The 16,493-nt window shown below is 41.2% G+C and overlaps 1 protein-coding gene across 1 annotated transcript in view; it reads right to left on the bottom strand.

Moving 5' to 3' along the window:
* Positions 1–14,197, bottom strand: part of LRRC8C (leucine rich repeat containing 8 VRAC subunit C) — a 34,155-nt gene extending 19,958 nt beyond the window's left edge. The window contains exon 1 of the mRNA XM_061462343.1: positions 13,620–14,197. The gene's annotated coding sequence lies outside the window, so the exon portion shown is untranslated. The remainder of the gene's footprint in view (positions 1–13,619) is intronic.
* Between the last annotated feature and the right edge of the window lie 2,296 nt (positions 14,198–16,493).

Here is a 16,493-nt window from a genome sequence, read left to right as displayed (position 1 = left end):
TGTCCTCTTCTGTGGTTCATAATTTACAAACTCCGGAAGTGTTACTGCTGCTCCCAAGTGCTGCCTTGCGGTATTTAACCTACACCAAACCCATGAGTGGTGCTGGTTTGTACCCAGCGTTAAAGCTATCACAGACCAGCCTCCAAACCCAGCTGGACACAAGGACAGATGGCACTGTCAGTAATACTATCAGTTATTACATGACAGTTCATGTACCCATGGGGTCAATCCAGAGCGTGAGCCAGGTTCAGGATGCCCAGACCTGAAGTCCCTGCTCAGCACCAACATACCATCTGCAGGATGCAGCCGCCACCTTCTTCTTCTCCCTGGAAAAACTCAAAGCCATCCCAGACCCAAAAACCTGGGGTCCCCAAAGCAGCCCTGTGGCTGGGCTGAGGGGATGGTGCTGTGCAGAGCTTGACAGACCACATCCCCTCTCAGCTTCAGGAGAGATTAGGGCAAGAAGGTGGATTTGAATGCAAGAGCATTCTCTACTTGGAAACATACCCGGAATGAAAACGCTTTTCATCACTCATCTCTCCAACAACTGTTGAAAACAGCATAATCCGCTAACACAGAAAAGCTAAATTGCTTTCAGACCAAGTACTGAAAAACTGCTTCTGTGATTTGGTTCGGCTCAAATCCAGCATGCAGACTCTGACAGCTCTTGTTCTTCCTGGCTGCTTGCAGCGTCTGTCAGAGTTTATCTTCTCCCTTAGTTCGCTTTTGTCTAGCTTCACATCTTAACCCCTCTCCCCCCAGATTAGTGGATTTGAAATATGAATTTTAAGTGCACCAGATGTTTAAGTAGTATTAACACACTGGAAATACAGACTTCTAAAATACATTGCAGGGGTGCTAATGGCTGAGACTGGGCAGGAGAAGCAAAGCTTCAGAACTTTTCTTAAGCCTACAGCATTTTCTGTGTACTAAAAGTTGCATTAATCAGAAGGAAAACACTGAAAGGATGTTTAATCTCATGCACTCTTTTCTTGTTCCTAAGTAAAGAGGAGGCACATTCATCATTGGTACAGTTACAAGAAAAGCAGGGCAATTGCATCAGGGGGGAATTTGGCCCAACTAGTTCTCCGTAGCGCAACTATTGACAGGTGTCCCCAGGTACCTCATGTTGCTGAGAAAACAGCAAGACAGAGACCTACTATAAGAAATAGGACTAGCTCCTGTTTTCTGCCTTTGGCCGAACCAGAGCTCCTGGATTTGAATGATGCCTTACCTCGTTCTGTTACACTTCTGATCATCATCAGGTGGAAAGAAACCATCTTTCCACCCAGGGAGCTACACAGCTACACTTGCTCTGTCTGTTGCAGCTTGGAGCCACTGAGCAGTGTGCTTCTCAGGATACAGCATCTTAGCTAATTTTAGATGTGATGCAATGAGTGGGGGTAGCTCACATGAGGCAGGAGGGATGCAGCCCAGCAGCCAGAGCTCAGAACAAACACTTTATAGTTACTGAATACTACTTTTAAACTAAGGGAGGCTTCTTTACTACCAATGCATCTTCATGGGTGTGATTGAATACACAAGCGGTAGCAAGGACAAACCCTTCTGGGGAAGGATATTAGAGAAGGGTCAATCAGCAGGCTTGCTGACCTCAGAGCTCCTGCCTCCCAGCCTTTCCCCACTCTCTGCCCCCTCTGATGTTCCCAACTAGAGTGCTGTAGCTGCTCTGACATGCAGACTGGCTTTTTTTCTGCATGGGCACCACATCTCCTTTCCCTCATTCAGGCACTCACAGAGATACGCCTTAAGTCAAATGGTTGGTTCTCTCACACTTGGTTTTCTCAACAGCCTCCAGCCCCTTGCACAGGCGAGTCCGCTCACAACCAAATATACGCACAGAAACTATAAATTAGTAGAAAGCAGCTCTACCTTTAGGGATGTCTCTGCTTGCCACAGGGGTAACCTATCCTGATCGTTGTCCTGGCTGTGATGCTGTATTGAACTGAATCACAAGTTACATGGCCTGCTCCTCCTGGCTGACATCCTGCTAAGAGATCAGAGGCTGTTGGTTGTGGTCCGCTTTGCATCATACTTTGGGCTTTGATGTTTCAAGTAAAAATTCAAGTTTTTCACTATCATTAGACCACAACTTGGCATGTTTTTTCCCTGGTCACTCAATCCCCACCTCCCCCCAGATTCCACCACTGAATTACCCCTTTTTTTGTCCACTGTCTTTAAACTGTTATTTGCAGATGTTTTACTGCTGGCAAACCTTTGTCAATAGATCATAATTTAAAAACACAAACAGCACATTCTTAATGAAAATATCCTTTTATACAGCTAAATGATAAAGTGATAAAGTAAATGTTTGAGGAACAGGTCTGTAATTTTCTTTTTTATGGTATTTTAAAAGAGTCATCTCAAAATAAACAGAGAAATGTTTGTTAATCATCTGGAATTCTTAATTTCCTATTTTACATGGGAACCTGAGTAATCAGACATATGGTATGCTTGTTAGCTGGGAAAGAGTCAGGATTAGAATGCATTCTCAGAATTGGAAAGCACTAGAATACAGCAGCAGTCTTGGCTGCCTAAACTCCAAATAAACAATGTTTTGTGTTAATTGCTGGAACAGATCAACACTGAGAACACAACCCCATGTGTCCAAATGATTCTCTGAAACATGGTGCCTGGCAGGAGAGAGGAAATCTCAGGGGAGTGGGAATGAGCTATATGAGCTGTCAGTAATTTTACCTGCACAGGGGATTATCAGATACAGACAGAGCTGATAAGGAGCAAAACACGAAGCGTTGTTTGGTGGCTTCTGTATGAGCTCAGTAGCTTTAAGAGCTATGGTATTCCTAACAGAGAAGAGTCCAATCAGATAAAAATAATCATGGTTTTGGATCATATTTAAGCATCACTGAGCTATTAGGCAGTAAAAGTATGTTCTGGTGTAAGTTTTCATGGCCAGAGTGGAAGAGCAGTTCATAGGCCACACTGTTGCCATCGGCAGAGGTACAATGGAGTATAAATCTCCACATCATCATTCTACTTTAGTACCACTGTGATTCTTTACGTCACTGGTATAATGGCAGAAGACAGCTCCCATCTTCCTGCATCATTAGACTTGGCCCACGCAGAGGATAAATGTTTTGCTGCTTATACATGATACGGGTCCAGGCCAATGCTACTTCCAAGAGTGGAAGTTGGCATACATACTGCACTGTGCTTTGTGCTTATTCATCAGCCGACAGTCGCTTACCTGGAACGCATCTGACCCCGCTGCAGTCACACCTGCTGTGTTCAGGCTTGCCCATATTTCATTGCATATAGTTAAAAGGTCTGGGTTTTTTCCCCATTATCGTTTTTCAGTCATATGTTCGAGCCTTGCACTTCACTAGGAATCAGTTTGAATCCAACTACTGGGAAGAAAAAAACGACCCCAAAACCAACCAAACCAAACCAAACCCCCGTACCAAAACACTTAGGGAAAGCTTACAGTCTCAATTCTGGCTACTTCACACTAGTTCAGCAGGGAAACAACCCTAAAGACAACGTACTTCACCAGGTAGTGAGTGTGCCCCAGGACTCCTTTGGTATGAAGGCCATGGTGGGCACAGCCTCTGAAGCAAGTAACCTCACAGGAGAGAGAACAGCATTCAGGAAGACTATTCAGGACAGTCTTTGTGGTGAGAGGGAGTAAATAACAGTGACGTGTGGCCTACGTTAATTGTCAGTCCAACTATCCAGTCATCATACACCCTGTGTACACCCAACACTCTCATTTTTAGTGTCCCTCTTCCTGGGTTGCTATTAGTTGACTCTACACTTAGACTACACCCACTTCAGCTAGGGCAGTGACTCCACATTTAAAAGTCTCTTTGTCATTACTTCTAGAAGTGCTTTTGTATCCTCCAAACTCTGTAGCCATGAACCATTCACACTGTTAAAAGATCACAGTCTGATGGCTTCGTTCTTCCCTTTTCACAGCTGTAGGTGTTTCTACGGGATACGATCCACAGAGCTGTCCAAGCAGTCCATGCTGCATTGCCAGAACTTCTATCTCTATGAGCAACTATCACACTAAAGTATTTAGAATTAAGGCTGTGTGTATTTGGATGTACACACACATATGCTTACATATTAAAACAAGTCTGCATGCAGCCGAGGTGCGAGATACGATTGTTTACTATAACACAAACCTAAGGGGATGACACATTCACGCATGCTGTTTTGATCTAGCTGTTGGTTGGACTATATATGGTACAATGTTCCGTAAGGGGCTAAAGATTATATACTTACACTTGAGACCTTTAGGACTCAGGCTCTGCAGTAAACAGCTTCCCCTTTAGACTGGCTAATAATTTAAGGGACCAAACTGTGCATTTTTCTATGCTGGGTTTCTTCTGCCGTATTGAGAGCACTGTATATGACAAACCTCCCAGGAATCCCAAACACAAAAGGAAGTTCCACTGAATCACTTGAAGTAGCTGAAGAACACCACCAGTAAGGCCACATAACTGCATGGAATGTGATGAATTTCCAGGAATAGGATTGTTTCCCGGAGAATGCTGTGTAAAATACACATATTAAGAGAGAACATAGGTAATGCTGACAGTCTCTGCACCACTAGCTTATTTTAGTTTGTGACAAGAAGAATGAAGAAATCAGACATGTTGGAAGACCTTTGCTAGGCTAACAGGAAGCCTATATGTCAAGAGTAAACTGTGAAACAAAGCAGGACAAAATTATTTCAGCATACAAATGTAATCTCTCTGTGATTTTATCTTATGAAACCAAATTCACTTTTAGATTGAATGCTGTGCTAATGGAGAGGTTAAGAGCTCTATGTTCATGCTTCCATCTAGCAATAGTAAAGGAATGACTAAGTAAAAGGCTAGGAACAGGTGAACTCGGCAGTTCTAAGAGAGAGCAGTACAATTTGGGGTTCAAAAGCATTAGGAAACCTGCCCACTCAGGTTCATTAAGAAATCAGTTTTGCTCAATAGAACCTACTCTGAAGCAGTGGTTAAACAGGACATTTTCAAAGGAAAGCACACAGCATACGCAAAAGTTTGGCATCTGGATATAATGAAAGCAATCGTCCCAGCAGAGCTTTCTGTCTCTCTTTCTACAGGGAACCTCTGCTCCAACTTTCTGGAGGAAATTCCACTTTTAAATAAGTTAGAGATGCAAAATCTAGTATGGTTTGAACCCTGGAAGTGTTTGCTTCTCAGCTTTATCAAGCACAGCTCAGGTCCTGCCACTGACCACTGGGGAGTAAAGACTGAAACCTATAGTAAAACACCAGGTATCAAACCCAGGTGACATTGTGGCTGCTGTTCAGTGTTTGCATACTTCCAATTTCAGGTGTTCTTTCCATCATATACAAAGATGTTTGGATAGAACACAAAAACTAGGCATAGCATTTCATGAAACAGATTTTCAAGTGCTATCCTATTTCTGTTGCTCATTTACTTTTCGATGGAACAGAGAGAGAGGCAGGAATGTGAAAACCCCACTTATATGAGTCCAAGGCTTTGCGACTAGACACAGCCATCTTATCAAGAACACTGGCATGATACTATAGCTACTTTTCATATCTACTTATCGCAAAGAACAGCCTCTGTCCATACAGCTGAACTCCCTTATTGCCACCAGCAAGGCTACATCCAAACTGCCAGCTAGAAACAATCACTGGTCTGTGCTGCCCAGGGCATTATTGGGCAGGGTGCTGTGCAGCCCAGAGCTGTGCCATAAAACTACACCATGTTTTTGCACTATGAGTAGAGAGCATAGTAGTGCTTGGGCCTCCGCCCCAGCACTGTTTAGCTCACCCACTGCAGAGCTGCAGAAATAGCTGCATACACAGGCAGGGAAGAGGGGTGGAGAGGGCAACAGAGCCATCTCCCTAGCAGTACCATCAGTCTGTGCCAGCTCATGCTATTCATGGAATTTCAGCTTAGCCCTGACAGCAGCACTGATAGTCCTCCAGATTTACACTGCAAAAAACACAGTGGTGTCAGTCTACCAGAGACAATACACCAGCCCTGCACAGAAAATGAACGCAACTATGCAACTTTTTTGCCCTGTGCCTATATTTTGCTGTTATCTCCACAGCATCTCAGTGGTGTGGCCTTTAGTCCCTGCAGCAGAGGATGACTCCCCCACACAAGGCATCACTGTGCAGAGATCCTGTGCTAGTCCAGATGAGCTGGGAGAGCTGCCTGGCACAGCCTGTGGGCCTCACTTATAGCTCAGAAGCAGTCAACCTGCATTAGCCAAAATGGAGACAGCAATGCAGAGGAGCCCAGCCAGAACGGAGGACAGTCTGCATTCCCTCTCCTACCAAGTCTCTTGACAGTAAGTGAGAAGACAGCTTCTACAGGGGAAAAATAAAGTTTGTAAAAACCAGAATTACAGGAAATTAGGAGCAACTTTCCAATAGAGCAACAGCATCAATGAAAATCCCAACTAGTTAAAGCCATGATAACTGGATAATTAAACCTAGGATCACCCAGGCAGTCTTATTCTGTGCCTTTGGATAAATCTATCCCTTCCTCTCCCACTCATCTTCAATGTTACTCTTAGCTTTACCACCTGAAGTTATGAGCTGAAAGGAGATCTGGTATATATAGATGCATGCTCAAAACTCTGATCCATGCTGTCCCTAGAAGTGTTGCTTTCTTCACCTCTTTCAAAGTTTATTAAATATAGAGTAGATTACTTAGGATACTGCATCCATAGTAACAAATACTCTTTCTGCAGATGTCTTAGGATGAAGAGGTTTTACATCATATTCTCACAGGAAACTAGGTAAAGAATAAACATTAAAGTACTGAGGTGATATGTGTCATCCCCCTAATAAATATTGAATGTGCTGGTTGATTTCAAACAAATTTAACAGAAGATAAATAAAAGATTGGATAAACCAAGTTCCTTCAAGTTCTATGAAAACAGGCAACTGGCTACTTAGAGGATCCTACAAGCGTTCCAGCCAAGAGAAAGCCTGCAAGATTAAGTTAAACATCAGAAAATCAGTAAGAGGGAGGTCACTTTTAAATACCGCAACTATGAGGAAATCTTCAGGGATGCTGATCTGTAGGCCAGGCTTCTTTCCTTCAGCTGCTTGTGAGATGATGCAGCATTAAGCTCTTCCTCCCTGGTTTCAGTTTTCTTAACTTCCATCCTGTTCTGGAACAGTTTGTCAGAGACTTCAAATAGACTGTATGCTTATCCAAGCTAGAAACAGTAAAAAGCATTTCGAAGTAGGAATGTAAATGTAATACTTGTGTGTCTGGAAAATCCTAGGGATCCTCAAGAGTTACGATGCTGATGAAGTGCGTGTTGTACTGACAGGAGCCCCTGGCTATGCACACATTAGCAGCAAGACCTACAGCTGACACACAGCAATAGTTCCAGAAAAGTTTCCTCTATAGCGCTTCTCTGATTGCTTTGCTACTGTTTCCTGAGGCACTCACCAAAAGTAACCTCAGGCACAGAAAGGTAAAGACCTTCAGATTCATTTCTTTCTTGCTCCTGATACCTTTAAAAAGCCCACACTGTAAGAAACTACTAACTCCTGTTTTACATCTTCTGTCCTTCTAACCTTGGACAGTGGCAGGATCAGTAACACCTCATCATGAGCTTTAGAAGTGTTTAGAGAGATGAACCCCTAAAGAAGAGGCTGTCCTTTAATGATGTGGCAGTTAGTGCTCTATTATAGCAGGTGATGATGTTGACCTCTAGCGACTGGTCTGGGGATAATTGGTGGCATGATCACAGTTAAACCTTTCTGTAAAGTTAGCCATTTTGTCACTGAAGCTGGCACATGAGAGCAGTCACCCTTTTCCTGGAGCGAATTACACATCCCTTTCACGGATCAGAAACACTCAGCAGAAACAAAGGCCCCAGAAAGGCTGCTATACAGCCTAAATTATGCATGCAGAGAGATTTAAATAAAGGACAATTGTACATGGATGCCTTGAGCTGTACAGTGGATGCAACCTCAAGAGAGAAAAAGCACCCAGGCTGAGTGAAAGGACTAGACAAAGCAGCCCTTGGAGGCATACATGGAAGCAGGGATAATCCCAGAGGAAAACCAGAGAGTGAGGCATCAGGAAAGGACCTGGGCTGGAAGCAGTGAGTTACATCCTTTTCTCAAAACACAGAAATTAAGCAAGAGGAGACTATTGTGATTCATTGTAAATAAGCAAAACAGAGGAACACTCCAACCCACTGCCTGCTTCTTAGCTGACATAACCAATTAGATGCATTACGCCAGATTATTAGTAATGAAAAATACTGTTAGATGTGCAAATACTGACCGTCAGCAAGTTACACATTTGATGTTTAATTCTCATCCATTCTACATAAGGAAACTATTTATTCTGTTATGTTTGAAAATGTGGAGTACATTATGTTGCACATTCACAGAATAAAAAAGACAATACATGATTGTTACTCAGCTCTTACCACAGATTCAAAAGAACAAGTGCTTTATTTTCCTGCAGCAGAAAACACTCTTCCCAGCAGAGCCACTGAAGCACATGAAGAAAATAACGGATACTCAGGAAAGATTTAAAGAACAAAAATGACTCAAGGATTGGGAAGGAAAGTACGTTCCAAGTCAGTGACACAACCCAAGTGATGGAGAGACTATACTGCCCTGTGCAGAGAGAGAGATGAGCAAAAGGGAAATTAAGTGAGCAGAGCATGCTCCCAGGTAACTATTCTGACATGGGTTTGAATCACAGAACCCCAGGTTAGAAGGGACCTCAGAATCATCTGGTCCAACCTTCCTAGGCAAAGCATGAAGTGCTTTTAAGTGGGGAGAGAAGTAACATAGTTTCTAGTCCCTCCAGAACTCAGTAGTTTCTCAATAGGAAAGGACTTTGCCCATTTTTGGGAACTTCTTCTATTTAATACAACTTTGTTAATAGAGCTTAACATCCATCTCAATGTCACTGCTGACTTCCCAGCTTGGACGGATTTGCATCGCAACTGAGCAAAGACAGCAAAAAAAAGTAAACTGAAAAATGCATATTTTGCCACTCAAATACATAAAGTAAAAGAATTCACTTAGTTTCTTCTATCTGGGGGGTTTGTGCATTTGTGCATATGGCTATTTATGCATTTGCTTTGCACACAGTGGCTAACCGGCAGCGGGAAAATGAACTGGTTCTGCTTTCCCCCATAAGAGTTCCATTGCTTGTTCCCAAGGCTTTGTTCCATACTGGAAATGGAGAGAGTATTTACGGTCAAACCTTAAAGGGTTTAAATTGTGGTTTTTTTTTTAATCAATCAATTAAAATATCTTTTTAACCTGCTTTTTCAAAGAAGCCTGTACCTGAAATCATGTTACAGTACCCAACTGGTCATGCAACATCGCCGGCAGGGGGAGAAGAAGAGTAAAACACATCTAAAGTTACCTCAGCATGGGTAGGAAAGAAATGTCTACACTAGAAATGCCTCACACAGGGGTCTTGGAGCATTTAGATGCAGAAATAAACTGGAATTTCAATAGGAGATTTAAAACAACTGAAAATCAAAATACTAAGGAGCAAGAGCACAAGCTAAGTATTCTCTACAACTGCTTGTTTTGATTTTCCAGGTATGGCTAATTGTTTCTCAACATTTATCTAGCAGCTTAACTTGACATCTTTAGTACACACATACCTTATCCATTTGTGTAACTGTTCATAGATGACTGCAATCCTTTTTGTTAGCACTCCTCAGCATCTATTCTCTCTCAACTGGAGATATTCTCAGGACATGTATCATTTGGGGAGAGAAAGGCAAACACATTACTTGGCATATCCAAACGTGCCAGGTCCCTAGCTGCACAGGGTGCATTTCCCATGCTTCATTTGCAGTCTGATTCAACATCAGTACATATAGCTCACACTAAAAAAAGCTCTCTCATTTTTTAGCATATTACTTTGGCCGAGAAAGAGTAAATGCTACTCCCTCCCCACTGACCTATAGACTCACATATCTGTCAAAGAATTCACTGGCTTAACCCTATGAAGATGGCAAAAATACAGCTGTTAAATGAATGCTGATATTGAGAGAGACTTAGACCTACAACCAAAGCTTTCTCTTCTAAATAGTATTTTCTTCAGTACACTTTGCCAGCTCAGGCCTTTCAACATACAGCAGGGACAGCCTCTAGTTACTGAGTTTGCCTCCTGATCTGTGTGTTTCTTACTCCATCTTCTACAGTTGGATATGGCCACTATTTAAGTCACATTGCTATCTCTGAGCAATCAAAACTGGCACAGCCCTAAATAACGAGCCTTATTGTGCCCCTCCCAGCTCCCTCTCTCATGCCAGCACAAGCATGAGTTCTCCTGCATATATCAGGCTGTAATTTTATCAACAGCTGGACCCTAAGGGTGAGGCAGCAACCACAGTGATTTAGCTCTTATCTCCCTGCCTTCAATACAGAAGCAGAAGAAATGTTCACCTAGACACATGGGAAAGAACCTTCACTGTCATCTAGAAGCCATGGCGACTCCTTTAGCCTATACATTTATTACTATGATTAAAACTCACTGAAGGGTAGTCTGTTAATGAGAAAAGAGCTGAAATCAATTGGCACACAAGCCTTCCTTAAGGAGAGAAACTGAAACATGCAAGGACCTTTCCCTGCCCATGGCAGGGGGGTTGGAACTAGATGATCTTAAGGTCCTTTCTAACCCTAACTATTCTATGATTCTATGCCTTAAAGGAACTCAACTAGGCTTCTGCCGCATGGATTTGTTATTTTCCTGAAAAACAAAAACCAAAACCAAAGCAACCACCAAAAAAACAAACCAAAACCAAAATCAAACAACCAAACAAATAAAACCACAACAGAAAAGATCAAGCAGATTTTTTTCAGGGGACAAAAGTCCCCAAACCTCAGTTTGTCTCTGCTCCAGTTCTGTTTTCTTGAGCCTGCAAAGTCCTGGAGCCATACTCCAAGGGGAGCAAATGACTGAGATCTGAACGGATTAAGCCTGAAGTCTTAAAAGACAGCTTGTCATGCACTATTTGCTACTGCACTGCTGAGTCGGGAACATGCAGCTCTTGTGCATATTCCACTTCCCCATCTGCCCACTGCTTCAGCTTCTCATTGACAATTGCGCATTTCCAGCACAAACATCTTTGATGCATTAAGAACTAAATGCATGGCAGCATAAAACACAGAGCTTTTCATCAAACTATCAGAAGCACTACTCTATCGACTTCTGGTCTTTATTTGAGAGCGTAACTTATTAAAAGCCTCTATTTTAACATAATAAATAATGTAACCGTATTTTAGCCCACTGCAACTAGAAACTTTATGTAGCATTTCAGACTCTTTTGCTATGGATACGAGGCCTTGTTTATGCTCTTGATGGATCTGTGTAAATCCACGGCAATGAAAACCAATCCCTCTTTATAAGCTGCTAGTACTCTTAAATCCAGAAAAACAGGCAGCTACAGCAAAAAGCAAGACTCTGTAAATATAAAACTTTGTACCTTTAGTTTATCAGTTTTCTGTGAACCCACACAGGAAAGAATATATTATCAGTGAAGACCATTTATTTCTCAAACTAGCAAAACCACACACACTTGGCATAAACCCAGATTTGAATCGAATAAGATTTATATGTCCTTGCCTTTGACATTGATGTTTGTTTCTAGCCACTTTTAAAACAGAAAATGGTTATCCATTTCCTTTTCATGCATATCTTATCACTTATATCCACAGAACAGAAAGAAAAGAAATCACTGTTTTACAAGCTCTTTTTATCAAGCCATCTTTAAGAATAAAAAAAGGGTATTTGGAATGAAATGAATACCCTGAATTCCCACTGGCTTTGGGTGGGAGTTAGGCACATTCACTAAGCAGTTACTCAGAAACTCAGCACCTTACAGAATCAGTCCCTCAAAATATGAGTTTTCTGTAATGAGACAGACTGCTCTGAAGAAAAAAATAGCAGTTCTCTTGCATCAGCCAGATTCAGGAACTGATTCAGGACTGCAAATGGCTTGCTCTACAGTAGTTTGACTAGCTCCTGCCCTAGCTTCTCTTCCCTCTTCAGGCAATCTGAGGAAAGCTAGTAGTGTCAAGGATTAACGAGCCCACAGAGTCACCATTTATCATGGGTCATTGTCATTGTTTAACCCCAGCTGCCAACCAAGCATCCAGCCAGTCACTGGATGGGGAGTGAATCAGACGAGTAAAAGTGAGAAGTGGAGGGTTGAGATAAAGACAGTTTAATGGGTAAAGCAAAAGCTGTGCACAAGCAAAGCAACACAAGGAATTCATTCACCACTTCCCACTGCAGGCAGGAGCACAGCCACCTCCAGGAAAGCAGGGCTCCACCATGCTAACAGTTACTTGGGAAGACAGACACCATAGCTCCAAATGTTCCCCCCTTCCTCCTTCTTCCCCAGTTTTATATGCCAAGCATGACATCATACAGTATAGGATACCCCTGGGGTCAGTCTGATTAGCTCCTCTCCCACTTCTACATTTTCAGGCAACTACTACAGCCAAAGTAACTGAGCATATGTGATATCCAATGTTTCTGTTCTTACAATTTTCACTTAATACCTTATTTTAGAGAAACATACTTAGTATATTGCTGTGCCCTAGACCTATTTAACACCAAATAGGCAGGCATTCAATATGTACATATGTGCATATATGCACATAATACATTATAGCCCATGTAAAAAGTTGTGACCATGTGATCACTTGGTTGCAATAACATACTATATGGAAAAAAAAAAGGGCAGCCCATGATAATTACTTTGCAAACACATGCAAAGTTGCACCCTAAGCAATTGTCATAAGGGGAGGTACTGCTCTTTGACCTGTTCTCCTACTGACTTTGGTACTTTCCAGACTGTACCAAACTAATTCAGCTTGTAATGCCAGCAGAAAATAAGTACAATCAAGTAGTGTTTTGCCAGGCTTTTGCCTGGGACCTCTCCCCTGTACTGCTGCAGAATGGTTAAGCACCTTTAGCTATGATAAGAAACTTGACCAATATAAAAAAAAACACAAACAAAACCACCAGCTTTTCATGCACAGCTTTATTCAGATTTGCCTCTGAGCAAGACCGATTCAAAATCATCAGTTAACTCACTATTTCCTTGCAGGTTAGCTATGTTTTCAATGAAAATCAGCAAGCTATGTTCCTCCTTTTCCCTTTTTCATCCATATAATAAACCTTAATCATGACTTACGAGATTTTCAAATTGCAAGGCCAGTGTGAATGCAGTGACTGGCATTTCTATGTACCTCCTATTACAGTTTCCATCCTTGCACACTTTTCAAATACTTATTACATTAGTTGCTTTGCAACATTTTTTGACATATTGGTTCTGCAATACATCCGTATGGAAGTATGGAGGGAAAAGTTTTATTCAAACTTTTATAAGTTTTATAAATTGTACCAGTAGATTTATACATAACATTCTTATAAGAGGTAAAAAGCAATAGCACATAATAAAAGTGCCTGTTTAACAGCATGTCCACAAGCACTATAGATTAATACCTCACTGTGTTAAGCACCATACTAGCAAGCAATACTTACCAATAGCTTTGCTGGGCTAAGTAGTAATAATGATCCCTTAGACATCTCCCTGTTACTTTGAGCAATTATTCTTTATACCTCTATCTGCAGGTTGACCACTTTTCATCCTCTCTTCTCCACCTCACCAAGTGTTAAATTCATATGGCTTGCGTATCCATACTGCCCGGAAATCTTTTATCCAGGTCTTGCCTAGCAGAGAGGACACTTGCACAAAGTTATAAAACTAGATTTTAAGTCACTAGAGGTTAGATAAAGACAGAACAGATATTCATGTAAATGAGGGAAAAGAAGGAAGCAACAACACTAAGATGTAATAGTTCATTTACTAAACACACTAGAATGAGTTAATGCTTAAACCCTTTCAAATGCCAGTCCAGCCCTGGAGTGGGTTGCTAATTTCCCCTCCATCACCTATGTGTCCTAGCAATGGAGGACTGCAATAAACTCTTCATGTAATGCCAGCAGAGCAGCTTCTCCAGACACAGGAGTTCCCAAGACCTGGCTGTATCCTACAAGTATATAGGACTTCAGTATCACTGCTTGCTTCTTCCTATCAGCTCACTACAATTCCTCCTCTGTTGCCACAGCCTACATTAGCTGTCAGCTCCATCATGACAGCCAGTAAAACACACAGTCTCTGGATTCTCTCTGGTAAACACATTCAAATGTGCAAGCACAGTAAGGACTCACACACCCAGCAAGGCCAAATAAAGCACAAGAGCTTGATTAATTCCTGATCTCTAGAAATACCCAAAGTTCCTTAAAATCCTTGATATAAACAATCCATAGTAGGTCATGTACTGCCTCCTGCTTTCAGCATTTGAAGCCATGTATTTGCTAGTAGAATTCTTCAGTTGTTCCTATATTGTTCTCTATAATCCCAGCATTTACTGGTGTGGAAAGGGAAAAGGGGAAAGAGTCACTTATTAGAAGCAATTACAGAATGAACTTCAGGTCACATTCTTGAAGATGGGAAGTCTACATGCCCAGGAAGTTTGTTAGTATGATGTAAATCTACTGGTTACAAGAATAAATCATTAGAACTACAATAAGCTGTCATGAAAACAAAATCCATGTTCCATGCTCCTGCAGATCCATGTAAGAGCTTTAAGAAGAATCACCTGCCTTATTTTACTAACAATCCCATCTCAGAACAGGTAAACCACAAGTCATTTTTTTAATTATTTCATTTCATCTAAAAGAAGAAAGGGACACAGTTCTGTTAAAACTCACTAGGAAAGTTCTTATTTTGAAAGATAAGAAGCTAGCACTTGAATACATAACATCACTTCACTTTGGGGTTTTTCCTTTATCTTTAAAACACAGAGCTAAACCCAGGTTCCCAACTAGAGCTAGCAGCCTAGCACATCAGTGCAGACAGCCAGAAGCAGACTTCCGACTTTTGCATTAAATGCAACATCTCCTATGGAAAATAAAGAACAGTTCATAGAATTTTAATGCCAAAAAAAATTTAATTATTCAAAAGAAATGGTCATGATACGGAAGGTCACAATACAAAGTTTTTACACACAACACACACAAGTTGCAAAGCCTTTTGTTGATTGGAAGCAATTGTTTAATAACAAAGACTAGATGCCAACAATACTTATCATACAAAGCTTATGACAGTGAATTCATGTGTTGATTCTGAGATCCCCCTCATTTCAAAGAAATATTGAATATTAAGGTTATGGCTGAAGTGAATTCAACAAATTCTGTTATATTTGTCTCTACCCTCAATTCTAAGCACTAGGATTGGGCTTCATGGTACAAAACTGATTATAAAGGCACACTGTGGTTTGAAAGCAAGGCTAGAGACTCTAGTCTTTACACTTTCTGGGGTTTGTCTGGGTGTTTTATGAACACTCAAACATGCAGGGAAAAAGAAAAAAAACAAAACAGCCCTTGAGGGGGTACGGAGTGAAAAAAATATTAAAGCTGAAAAAAAGTGTAATCCATTTAACGTATAAAACGGTATTTACATTCTTATGTATTTCTTAGTGTTTCCTCAACTCCTTTGAGGTTGCACAATTTAGAAATGAAGTACCTCTCTCCCAGTTATTTCTGTTATTTCACTGGCAGAACTAGCCCAAACTGCGCATTTAAGATCACTGTTCATCTACATCAGTTTTATTGGTTATGGAAAAGGACTGGTGCGCTGCTAAGAAGTGAAAGCTTCTGACCAAGCCAGTTGCTTGCTTCTTGTTGATTCCCAATTTAGAAAAAAGCTTTAAAGCCAATGCTTGCTTAATTTTTTAAAAGCCACTGGTCTGTCAAGTCTTGTGTGTCAAGTTCTGGCACAAAGTGCTGCTCTTCAGTGTTAAGTTACAAAGTCCTGACATGCCTGCTACAATTATTAACACCACTCTAGACACAGGGGTGCACACCAATGCACTCTGGTTTCATCACATCTATGACAACTAGCTCTGTTTGTGAACCATATCAATTCCTATGGAACTATTAAACAACTCAAGATTAGCTGAAAAAGTTTGGAAGAGCTACATATGGATGCTATAGAAGACTGTTCCAGCAACACAAGTCTGCACATAAACACAACTTACCAGCTTACACAAAACATTTCTAGAACTACATAAAAAGTAGTAGGTTTACCACATTTTGGTTCCCTGAGAAGAAAAGTGCTCTAACTGCAAAGGTCTTTGGAATGCCATCAGTACAGTAAACAAACATACATCTCCTGCACTGCTACTGCAGAGACATCTCTAACTTCCATGTTGACCAGACTTGGTTTTGGCATTTTCATTCCAAGTAAACATTACTCTTCACAAGAGGGACACTGGGATGGGAGCAAGAGATGACTAAAAGTAATCTTAGTACTAAAACTGGTTTATCTGTGATGATTTGATATTACAAACTGGAATGCGTATTTGATGAACACAGGCATTAAGAACACAGTTTACCTTATCTATTTAACCCATTATTGAGATAGGTTTT

Source organism: Pezoporus flaviventris, unplaced genomic scaffold, assembly GCF_033815535.1.
Source record: "Pezoporus flaviventris isolate CSIRO_AGI_PZ_B2104156 unplaced genomic scaffold, CSIRO_AGI_Pfla_v1 ptg000001l, whole genome shotgun sequence".
NCBI classification, from domain to species: Eukaryota; Metazoa; Chordata; class Aves; order Psittaciformes; family Psittacidae; genus Pezoporus; species Pezoporus flaviventris.
This window is presented reverse-complemented; position numbering and strand designations above follow the sequence as displayed.